The sequence below is a fragment of the Setaria italica genome, chromosome IV (assembly GCF_000263155.2).
Source record: "Setaria italica strain Yugu1 chromosome IV, Setaria_italica_v2.0, whole genome shotgun sequence".
Taxonomy (NCBI): domain Eukaryota; kingdom Viridiplantae; phylum Streptophyta; class Magnoliopsida; order Poales; family Poaceae; genus Setaria; species Setaria italica.
The window spans coordinates 9,890,057-9,899,026 of NC_028453.1; the positions used below are offsets into that span (position 1 = coordinate 9,890,057).

The window sequence follows — 8,970 nt, forward strand, 5'->3', positions numbered from 1 at the left end:
GGATCCCATGTTGACCTAGCCACCGCAGCCACAAGATGAGGAACAGAGATTAGATCAAATCACCGTGATGGTGAATGCCGGCGGAGGCTAAGATGCTCAAAGAAGACCTCAGGCCGATCGGCCTGAGGAGCCTTAGGTTGATCAGCCTAGGGTGTTCCTGCACCCTCTCGTCACCATCTTTAGTGACGACATTCTTCAGAGTATGCATGACCCCTTTGTGCATCTCTATAAGATGATGGGGTGAAGTCTCTGTTCATCCTAGGGTTAAATGGATCCTTCCTATGTAACTACTATATGTACATTATGCCTAACGATGCTCCATGGTCTATGTCATTGCAATACTTTATTTACATATGTGAGCGCTTCATAGATCCTTAGTAGAGTTTGTGGTAATCGTGGTGATTAGCTTAACTCTGCGGATTCTTTGATATAGGTGTGTCATTACAATGCTTTATTTACATAGACTTTTTAAAAAATTTCTCTAAATTAAACATATTCTTATTTCCTTAAGTATTCAAACTCTTTACAAATAAACTTTGCATAAAATGCTAGCACGTGTGTTGCATTTGGTTGCTCTAGAAATCTATCAAACCCTCAATGACGAGGAATGATACTTCTATTCTAATAGTCAAATTATTAACTCCAAATTAAATCCCAATAAAATCACTCTTCAATCCTAGTCAAACCTTAAAATATTCCCCATTTAGGCCCTACGCAAACCCAATCCCCAATCTCATTTCAAATTTGAAATCTATATCAAGTTTGGATTCAAACTCACATTTAAACAAATGAAAACCCTTTAAAACATTAGATAGGTTGCAATCTCCCATTCGGCTCGCTTCCTCTTTTGGCCCGGCTTGATTCGCTCCTTTCCGGCCCAGCACACAGCACGGCCCAGCCAGCCCGGCAGCCCACGCGGCCCAACTTCCTCACCGCGCGCGGCCCAGGCCGGCCTACCCCGCTCGCCCGTGCGCGTCGTCCAGCGCGCCACCGCTACGGCGCCCTCTCCCCCAACGCCGGCCGCTCGCCGGCTTAACCGCGCCGCCGCGCCGGTTTACCGCACCGCCGCTCCTGGGTTCAAACCCCCCCACCCCCTCCTCTCCCCTCCCGACAGAAGCACGTGCGCGCCACAGGGCCACCTCACCGCGCCACCTGCACCCCATGCCGCCGCCGGTCAACCCGACCTCCTCCGGCCGCCAATAATGCCGCCACCACTAATAATGCCGGCCGCCCCTCCTTCCTTCGCAGCTAAGCGTGCCGGCCGCCCTCATCCGCCCCGGGCAACGTGGCTGCCTCTCGCGCCCCGCCCTAGCCTATAAATAGCGCCCCTCCGCTCCTCCTCCGAGCTCCCCACGAACTCCGGCGGGCTGTACCATGACCCCCAGGTGCCGCGCCTCAACCCCTCTCCCTCCACTTTTCCCAACCCACGGAATGAGTCGCCCCATTCCTCCTCGCTGTTCTGGTGCCCTCGGTTTAGCTCCTAGAGGGCCGGAGCATCCCCTCCCCGAGCTCCAGTGCCGTCTTCCCCTTCTTCCATGGCGGCCTGGGCGCGAGGTAGGAGACGACCGGGGCACCGTTTGCCCCGGCACGTTCCGCCCCTCCTCTCATAACCGCCAGGCGGGCACCACCCGAGGGGTGACGGCGTCACCTCCACCGGCGCCACCCCGCCTCCCGGTTCCCTGGGCGCGGTCCACCTGAACCGGTGGCCCAGCAGGCCACTCAGTCCACCGGCCCAGGGAGCCAGCGCACGGCACAGTACGAGCCACGCCCTTCACCCTTGCGCCAACAGCTACAAAAATGCTACAGCCACCCGGTAAGTGTACACACCAAATCTATTTAGCCCTTCTACCTTTCCAAAACTTCCCCAAAAACCCACCAAAAATACTAGAAAATATTTATAAACCTATCCATGTATTCATTTCCCATTTTTCACCTCATACAAGCCCTTTCTACATAAAGTCTCCTCCCACATAAATAGAAAACCCCTTTAAACGCACCTAGAAATTCGCATCTTGCCCATTTCAATTCCAAAAGCCCTAGGAAAATTCCTAAAAATATCTTAGTGCCACCTACTCTTATTTCCATGGTCACTTTGCCCGGGCTCCGCCTCAGTGGCCGAAGTGAGTCTGTCGAGTAAGTTTTGGCCTCGATTCTCCATGCGCCTTATCTTGCCCGAGCTCCACCCTTGCGGTCAAAGTGAGTTCGTCGTGCAAACTCTCTGGCTTCCACTTGATCTTGCTCGACAACGTCTATTGCCTTGTGTACTATCCCCTAGTATTAGGACAAACCAACTATCACACAAGCTCACAAGTTCCACCCCTAGATAAGGAAACTTGTCCAGCTCCACCCACCGTAGGGTCGAAGCCGAGCTTGTCGTACAAGTTTCCTAAAATCCACTCCCACCACCAAATATCTAATCTTACCCAAAGCCTACTCCAAAACCCAGTCGGGATGCTGCCCAACTAAAACCCTAATCCTTAGCCCCTTCTAGTCGTAGTGCTACCCATCCAAAATCTCAAATTATTCCAAAACCTAGCTATTGTGATGCCCAATACAAACCACACATATCAACCCAATGTAGCTGATATGCCGCCCAACCAAAACCCAAGATAGTAGTAAAACCTAGCCATCATGCCACCCATCCAGAACCCTAAAAAAATCCATTCTTAATTCTTTAAGAAATTCAACAATTCCATCCATTAATTATTTAGAAACTCATTTCTAAATAATTAATAAACCATTCATCTTTTATCCGGAGATTATCCTTTAGAAATCCGATAATTCCTAAAACCACCATCAACCATCCTTTTCCATTTTCTTTTGTCATATATTGATTGCTAGATATTGATTCTAGTATTGTTTGCTTGTTTTCATGCTTGTTTGAGCCGAGGATACACCGATCAGAAGCCAAGGATTCAGAAGATATGAAGCCAAAGTTCCGGCCGTCTAGAAAATGCGTAGATATGTTAGGCCTGGCTAGGCTCCAACTCCGTCGAGAAGATCTGGACTCCAGAAGTTTCAATAGAAGCTCCAACGACTCCAACGAGAAGCCAGGGCCCTGGTCAACCTAGGAAAAGGCACTAAGGATTTTTAATGAAGGCAAGATCTAGCATCCACCCCTTGATCATACTTTTGCCCTATTTTGTTTCATAGATAATAAAATTTACTAAGATAATAATTTAGACTCATCACATTTCTATAGGAACCTAAGGGCAACCCATCTCTATTTCCCCTTCCACCTTGACTTGAAGCCGTTTCTAACCAAAAATTCCATAAATGACCCCGAACACAACTTCATCGATGATCGAGCATCATTTTAGTAGAAATTTCTTAGAAAAGATCATATACAATGTTTTCTTTTGAAAAAACCCAAAAAATGTGAGTTTAATAAAATGAACTAACTAAAGAGTTAGAAACCCCTAATGACAGGATAAGAAAGTAAGGGGGTAGCCTCGCCAAAGCATCTTGTCCCAAAAGCTTACTTCAGTCGTATAAGGACTAGCTCACATGAAAGTCTTTCTAGTGAAACGTGCAACCATACGTGCCAAAAAGGTACAACCTTTGGGAGTGCCTGCTTATGTGAGATCTTGGTTCACACCCCGCTAGCTGAACCTAGAAATCCATCCCAAGGGGCCACGGTGCGCAACAGATATACTGGAGCAGGACCTTCACATAGTCACAGGTCTGGTCGGCACGGGTTGATTGAGAGGGTCGGAGACCCTATGGGCAGAGGCCCTGTTTATTTTGTGCACATTTTCCTAAGTTGATATCCGCGTAGCGGGTGATAGTCACCCCTATTTAGACCCCAATATGTCCGTGGATGGACCTAGGGAATGCGCCTAGAAATAGGCACGGGCGGGTATGGATCTCGTAGGTCAATACCGCCTACCGAAAGGTATGGGCTGACTGGACGTATGGGTAAAGTGTACAAACTCTGCAGAGTCATAAATCTATCTGGATAGCTGAGGCTCACGGTCACAAGCCCACATAGTTAAAGTTCCCATCGATTAGCAATCATAACTTGAATGTGGTGAGTTAGGGCTGAGTTCGTAAAAGAGTAGTTGAGAATGAGGCGTATGGTGGCTCAGGGGGACCTAATGGTCCCTGAGCTCCTTAAAATTTGGGAATTAGTAGGGAAGGTAACATTCCCCTCCAAGGCCAACAACATAATAAATATGCTTTCTTTCTCCTCCTTTTTCAGAACTCCCCTCACCTTGCATAAAATAGGTTTATTGAAAAATCACACCTCATTCCCTTCCCTTGATCAATCCTGCATTTAATATAATTTCAACGTTAGGATTTGCTGAGTACCAACCATAAGTGTACTCAGCCTTACTTTCATTTATACAAATCTAAGGTTCCCGGTGCTATAGCTCATTTTGCCAGTGGAATGGGCGCCAGCTCCGCTCTCTGCTACACATAGGTGAAATTTGTTTTCCATTATTTTTATACGTCCTTTATTGTTTGTGATACTAATCTATGATGAGAACCGGATTAGCTACTGATCCAGGACCTCATGCAGGTAATCAACGAGACCTTTAGAATAAGGCCCCCACAAGGCAGCACCACTTTGTGTAGTAGATGCATATTCTTGTGAATCTAGATCCTAAGGAGGGAACGCTAATCTATTTTTGTTGCTATCCTGTATCAATCTCTGATGTTTAGATTAGTCTATGTCTACACATATTTGTAAGCTCGGTTTTGTTAGGAAGATTAGTATAAAGTGAAAGCATGCATTCCACTTGTTCCGCATACTGATGAACCTTGAGGAAATACTCTAAAGGAAAAGCTACAACTGATCCGTGCGCTTGCGGTTCTTGATTTGGCGCGCTAACCATCGCTAACAAGTTTTCATGCGCTGTTGCTGGGGAACAAGTCAGTTTGCTGTGTTTGATATTGGTATTAATTTTGCTAACCCACTAATACTTAACTCTTGTGTAGATTTTTTTTGTTTTTATTTTTCTTTTTAGTGCCTAGATGGTTCTATTTGTCCCACAAATGGATAACGAAGAAATGTCTCTATGGGAACTAGCAATGCCATCATCAGGGGACTTTGAGATGCAAAAATCAGATTTGGCTCTTGCTACGACCCACTACAATGAAGCATGGAATCATTAAGTTGGTCGCAACAAACCCCTTTAGAAGATTGGAGGACGACAACCCATATAGACATCTTCAGCACTTCACGATGATATGCAACACGGTGCAAAAAGAAGAAGTTATGACCGCTTGGTTCAAGTGGAATCTGTTTCCATTTTCTCTTGTAGGTGAAGCGCGAAGATGGTACACACTTGTTTCTGTTGAAGTGAAGGGAAATTGGGATGAGCTCATGATGAAATTCTGCTATATTTTCCCATGAGGAAGGTTTCAAGAGTTAAGGAAGTTAGTGATTTGTTTTAACCAAGGAGAAGACGATGAAGGGAGTGACGAAGCTTGGAATTGGTTTAATGGACTACTCGAACAAGGTCCTAACCAAGGAATTTTCGGTGATACGATGTTACATTCATTTTATTTTACTAACCCCTCGCTCTGCAGAATATGTAAGAATATGTGCAGGAGGTGATTTAATGGAGAAGACGCTTAAAGAAGCTGCACGTATCTTATAAAGGATAAGTAATGGGGAAGCAGTGGCTCAAGGCTGGCAGAAACGCTTTCGGAAGGAGCGTAGCGACAAAAAGAAGCTTTGGTAGGTGGATATGGAAATTCTAGAAGAGATCTGTATAGCATGATTTTTGGGACATAGGCTGAATTCCTTCATTCAAAAAGAGAATTTTGATCGACTCTCGTTCCCACCTCCTCTGGTCACATACTCAGTCCTTCAGATATACAGCTATAAATGCTCCCTACTTCATTGCATCATTTCACTGATCGGTGTTGTTCACGGTGGAGATAAATGTAACCGAAACTAGAGTTATGTTTCAATAATTTCTATTCGTTCCAGGATGTTTCTTGTAAGAATACAGGGATGTACTGTACTGTCCTCTGATTAATATACATGTCCCCTTGGCCAAAAAAAAGTAAAAAACATATGAATATGAATGGAACTGTCAATAAAATGATTATAAAAAGGCATGTGCGCGTGAGAACCAATAGTCCATCTAATGGATCGATACATTAATTTTCTTGAGGGTCTGTTCTCCTTCCAACATTTTCCGCATATGTACGCCCGAGCCAAACACCAGTTTTTTTCAATGTAACTAGTATAATTAGAGTTTATCGTTTATCTAACCTATAAATTGTCATCTCAGTATGTTACCATTACCAATAGAATTCACGTCGTTTACCTACTTTCTCTGTTTGAAAATATAAGTTGTTTTAGAGATTTGTCCTTAGTTCAAGCAAATTTATAGAAAAGATACATCAACATCTGCAACATCAAACTATTTTTATCAAATCTATCATGAACATATTGTTATTGCATTTATTTGGTATTATTGATATTAATATACTTTTGTATAAATACAGTCTTGGGAAGTGTGACTCAGGACATCCTATAATTTGGAACAGAGGGAGTACTTCAGATATCATCATCTCACTATCTCATTACTGCAAGTCTACAACTAGAGTTGATACTAGCTAGTTAACAATCTTATATATCATTATTTTATTTTACTCACACTATAATAAAAAGTTGTATCATGTTTAGCATTTGCATACATCATCGTTTCATTATGTGCTGAGAACATGTGAAATTTGGCTATATACGTGCAGCAGCATACGATGGAAATAATTTCCTTTTCTAAAAAAAATACTATGTTTTAACTATTGTTACAATTTATACATGCTACTTAACTACTCTTCGGATATCATCATTTCACTAGTTACCAAAATCTAAGATATTACATAGCACATTTATAACTATTTTTAGTTATGAAAATTTATTTTCAATGACTGTGCAATTACCATGTCTTCAACAGCTATCATCTTCCCATTTTCTACTATATTTTCCCTACCATAAATTAGCTAATTATTTTTCCTAAGGTTTGTTTCCAATATTTAGCGTTGAGACGAAGGAAGAGACAAAATTTATCAGACCCTCAAACCAACCCAAATAGGTGCTAATGCTTGTCGGCCATACACCTATGGACCCACCGGAAGGCTTGGACAGTCCTACAATACTGAGCTGTACATCAAGACGTATCAGACATGGAGACTACGGTGCAGAACGACATGGTCTACGTGGCGGACAAGGACTAGTCAGGGATTAGGAAACTACTCATAGCAACTAGAGTAGGACTCTCTGGTCGAATCCGACTAGTACTCTTATACAACAACTGACCTGTAACCCTACCCCGGCAATATAAGGCGAGGCAGGGACCCCCTCCAAACATCTCATCAATCAATACAATCAACCAACACATAGGGTGTAGGGTAATACACGACATAAGCGGCTCAAACCTGTCTAAATCGTGTGTTCGATTTCACCTTCGAGTTCCTGGTCTTCGGTAAGTCCCACACACAAAACACTACCTCAGGTACCCCCTCGGTAGATTGTCAGGTCTAAACACCGACAACTAGCGTGCCAGGTAGGGGATCTCGCTAAAGATCCACTAGTGAACTCGATGGCTCCAGTCATCATCAAGCCCACCGTCGCATTCGAAGAAGGCGCAACGTTCGTCTTTGGCTCCTAGGTTTGTATTGCGGACGGTGCTGGGAATTTCCACCGTCACATTGCACCGGCCCCAGAGGAGAAGCACTACGACATCAAGCTCCATCGCCAAGCTCTGGAGGACTTCATTGAAAAATTCAACGAAATTTTCGACCTCTTCCAAGGCCCTAGGGGCGAGTCCGAGTACAACTCGACTTCTCCCACCATTCGGATTGGTTCCCACAAGCTAGCGCTCGAGCCATCGTGCGAATCGGTCTACAACATAAGTCAGCTCCCGTTCGAACTCCGAGACGCAAGTACCGTCTACCAAGCTTCCTTGTCCAGATCCCAATCCAACTCGGATTCGATCGAGGACTTTGACTACTACTCGGATTCATATGAGGAGATTCCCTTATCAAGTCCGCAGCAGGGCCCGGTAATCACATCTACTCCGCAAGGCAGATTCGTCTACTGGCCCGACATGAAACCATCTGCCCTCGCCAGGGACAACGAGTCACACCTCATCGCGTACCAGGATGGAACACCTCTGTCTCCTATCTACGAAGAAGATGGCCCTACGGAGATCATCACATTAATCTCGAGTAGTTCCTCCCCAAATCGAGAACTACTCGCCATTATCACTCCTCAAAGAGCCAATGATGACGGCGGAGAGCAACCAGAAAGAACTCCATGATGCGAGCGCCATCCGGACGATGTGTTAGTGGATGAACTCTGCCAATGTTCAAGCAGAAGAGACAGAAGATCAAAGGACACGTCGGCGAGCAAGAATTGCAAAGCGAGTAGAATGTCGACACCGCCTTGCAAATGACCTACCCATCATGAACCTAGATCAAGCGTTTGAAGTAGTTTTAGCGCATCAACATAACACTCCCCTCGCCGCCATCGCCTCCATTGACCTGCTCACGTGGGTGATGGAGCAAGACAAGTATACCAGACAACTATCTTTCCTGGCGAAGCACGCGTACGAACTACTCGATCGACCGAGCCCAATCCACTCATTCCGACACACCTCTTCCCATCATGGCAGCAGTGGCAGGCATCCAAGCCGCCATGAAGCCCCTAGAAATGAGGTTACTAGGATTGAACAACCTAGGGCGAGTCAACACAGGGCAGAAGGTAGTTGGGTGGAACCCTCAGGAGGCCACAGCCACCGTTGGCCCTACACGGAACCTGAACAACCTCGCGACCTTCACCAGCAGATCAACCAGAATCGCGACGTGTGTGACATCATCAAAGAACGCTGCCGCGAACACGATCAAGAAGTCGACTACTCGGGAGAAGACACTGACGGGTTCCCCACCTTTTCAAGCCGAGTACGCAAGACAACTCTACCCGACAAGTTCAAACTTCTGGGTATCAGC

At 45.3% G+C, this 8,970-nt stretch overlaps 1 long non-coding RNA gene across 1 annotated transcript; it reads left to right on the top strand.

Moving 5' to 3' along the window:
• Positions 1–1,368: 1,368 nt before the first annotated feature.
• On the top strand, positions 1,369–5,955 carry LOC111256990. The gene is made up of 2 exons (XR_002677341.1): positions 1,369–5,465; positions 5,536–5,955. It is a non-coding gene; the product is annotated as an uncharacterized LOC111256990 (long non-coding RNA).
• Positions 5,956–8,970: the final 3,015 nt, after the last annotated feature.